The sequence below is a fragment of the Myotis brandtii genome, unplaced genomic scaffold (genome assembly GCF_000412655.1).
Source record: "Myotis brandtii unplaced genomic scaffold, ASM41265v1 scaffold166, whole genome shotgun sequence".
Taxonomy (NCBI): domain Eukaryota; kingdom Metazoa; phylum Chordata; class Mammalia; order Chiroptera; family Vespertilionidae; genus Myotis; species Myotis brandtii.
The window spans coordinates 1,195,553-1,199,026 of record NW_005356087.1 but is presented as its reverse complement, the minus strand read 5'-3'; positions in this window follow the sequence as shown (position 1 = coordinate 1,199,026).

Here is a 3,474-nt window from a genome sequence, read left to right as displayed (position 1 = left end):
CTTCAGTGCATGGCTGCCGGCCGCCATCTTGGCTGACAGTTAATTTGCATAAGGATATGCTGATTAGCCAATGGGAAGGGTAGCGGTCGTACACTAATTACCATGTTTCTCTTTTATTAGTGTAGATTTTTTGTATTATTTGTCTTTGGATTAGTGTTCTATATTCTATTTTTATATTTACGTTATTATTATTTTTTATCATTACTTTACTCTATCTCATTTTTTCCTTTATGCCAACCCTTTCTTCCTCACTTCCCCCTTTTTCATCCTGTTTCTCTTCTCCTGTTCCTGTTTTAGTTTTTCTCTTGCCTTTCTTTTTACTCCTTGATAAAACCTGATCTTTTTTAACTGCTCTATTGACATATTACTATTATAGTAGTCTTTGTTGGCTTACTCATATATCTAATTTCCTCTCCCCTGCTCCAAGTTCATGCACCCTTCTCTTTTCTCTTTCTTTGCTAGCCAATGTTTTTCTTCTTGTTGTTGTTTGTTTGATTGTTAGTTTGTTTTTTTGTTTTTTATTTCATGCTTTTGTTTTTCCACTCCTCACTTGTTCTCTTCTTCTACTAATATCTTAATTAGTTTTACTCACCAAACTCAGGACTATCTGCTCCCAACTCTATTATCCTTTTCTAAAAATAGATGAATATATAAATAGATTAAAGAAAGGGAAGATATTTTTTTATTGAGGATTTTGTTTTTCACTTTTCTTCTTATACACTCATTCTCTTTCAACCTTCTCTATACTAAATTGTGGCCATTCTCCCAGTCATTCAATTACTTTACCTTTCCTCCTTCTGGAAATAAGTTTTGCCTCTTCAGATTCAGCTCCCCTCCTTTCTTTTCTGGGTGTTTGTTGTTTGCATTTTTTTTTTGTTTAGTTGTTGGTTTTGTGGAGTTCGCCCACCCCCCATATACGTATATATTTTTCCCCTTCTTTTTTCTTCTTTTTCTTTTCTCTCTTAACTTTTTTCCTTTTCTCAATATCATTTTTGCACTCTTTTCTCTCCCCTAAGTCTCTTTTCTCTGGTGGTCACCTTTACTTGGGGTTATCAGTGTCATGAATACACTCATGTTTTGTTCCCTCTGTGCCGTATCTTGTCGAGTTGTATTTTGTGCCTTTTGGTCAATGTGGCAGAGAGTGAGCCACATAACCAGACAACCTGAAAGAAGCAAAAATGGGAAGACAAAGAAACAGCCCCCATATGAAAGAAAAGAAAGAATCACCAGAAAAGAAAGTAAACGAAACAGAGGCAAGCAATTTGTCAAAGAAAGAATTCAGAGCAATGGTCATAAGGATGCTGAAAAGGATGAAAGCCAAATTCAACAACATGTGTAAGAATCAAGAGGAAATGAAGAAGAACCAAGGAGAAATGAAGAATGGCATAGCTTCAATAGAGAACACTATAGAAAGCATCAACAGTAGACTAGAAGAAGTGGAGGACCGCATCAGAGAGCTAGAAGACAAGGTAGGAAAAAACACCCAAGCAGAGCAGCAACTGGAAAAAAACTTAAAAAATAGGAGGAGAGCCTAAGGGAGCTTCGGAACAACCTGGAATGAAACAACATCCACATAATAGGGGTGCCAGAAAGAGAGGAAACTGAGCAAGGAGTAGAAAACCTGTTTGAAGAAATAATGACAGAAAACTTCCCTATTACTGGCAAAAAAAAAAAAAAATCCCACACAACTCCAAGGAGCTCACAGAGTCCCAAACAAGATGAACCCAAAAGACCGACACTAAGCACACCATAACTAAATTGGCAAACACCAACAAAAAAAAATAAGAATCTTAAAGGCTGCCAGAGAGAAACAGAAAGTTACCTATAAGGGATCTCTCATTAGACTATCAACTGATTTTTAAACAGAAATACATCAGGCCAGAAGGGAATGGAATGAAATATACAAAGTGATGCAAAGCAAGGGACTGAATCCAAGAATATTATACCCAGCAAGGCTATCATTCAAAATTGAAGGTGAAATCAGGAGCTTTAAAGAAAAAAAAATGGCTAAGGGAGTTTATTTCCACCAAACAAACAATGCAAGGGGATTGCTAAATGCAAAAGGGTCTGTTGTAAAAAGAAGAAATAGGAAGGGAAGAAGGAACACAGGCATAAAGAATTAAAATGGCAACAAAAAAGTACCTATCAATAATAACGTTAAATGGATTGAATGCTCTAATCAAAAGACATAGGGTAGCTGAATGAACACAAAAACATGACCCTATATCTTCTGTCTACAAGAGACCCACCTCAGAACAAAGGACTCACACAGACTAGTGAAGGGATGGAAAAAAATTTTTCAGGCGAATGGAAAAAAAAAAAAAGCCGGGGTAGCAATACTTATATCTGATAAATTAGACCTCAAAGTGAAGGCCATAACAGGAGATAAGGAAGGCCACTTAATAATACTAATGGGTGAAATTCAACAAGAGGATAAAACTCTGGTAAACATATATGCACCCAATACAGGAGCACCCAAATAAATAAATAAAAATTCTGGAAGATATCAAGGGAGAGATCGACAGCAACACAGTCATAGTAGGGAACTTTAATACCCATTGACACCACTGGGTAAATCTTCTAAACAATAAATCAGCAAAGAAACAGCAATCCTAAATGACTCACTAGATCAGATGGACTTAATCACATCTTCAGAACATTTCACCTCAAAGCTAGAGAATGTACATTCTTCTCAAGTGCACACGGGTCATTTTCAAAGATAGACTACATATTGGGACACAGGCAAAGTCTCTTCAAATTCAAAAAGATAGAAATCATATCAAGCATCTTCTCAGACCACAATGGCATAAAATTAGAAATCAACTACAATAAAAACAATGAAAAATATCAAACAATTGGAGCCTAAATAGCATGTTATTAAACAACTAGAGGCCCGGTGCATGAAATTCATGCCTGGAGGGGGAGTCAGGTGAGGGGGGGCCTCAGCCTGGCCTGCATCCTCTCCAATCTGGGACCCCTCGGGGGATGTCCGACTGCCTCTATCAATCTGGGACCGCTGTCTCCTAACCACTCGCCTGCCTGCCTGCCTGATTGCCCCTAACTGCTCCCCTGCTGGCCTGATCGCTCCTAACTGCCTCTACCTCACCTTGCACCCGGACCCAGGATTCCCTCCTTTGGCTGGTCACAGGCACCTAGGACCAAGGCTTCCCTCCCTCTGGCCGGTCGTAGGCACCCGGGACTTGCGCCAGCTTTGCCCAGGCTGGCCACAGCCGCAGGGGACCATGGGTGGGTGGCTTTGCCTGGGCTACAGCTGCAGGAACCCGGGACCACAGTACAGGCAGCTTGTCCCTCTCCTGGGCCGCAGCCCCAGCCGCTGGTGCCTGGGACCCCTGGGCAGGCAGCTTGTCCCTCTCACAGGCTGCAGCCTGGCTGGTCCCCATTCCTCTCTTGTGAGCTCATTTGTGCCTGGCTGGTCCCCATTCCTCTCTCACGAGCTCATTTGTGCCTGGCTGG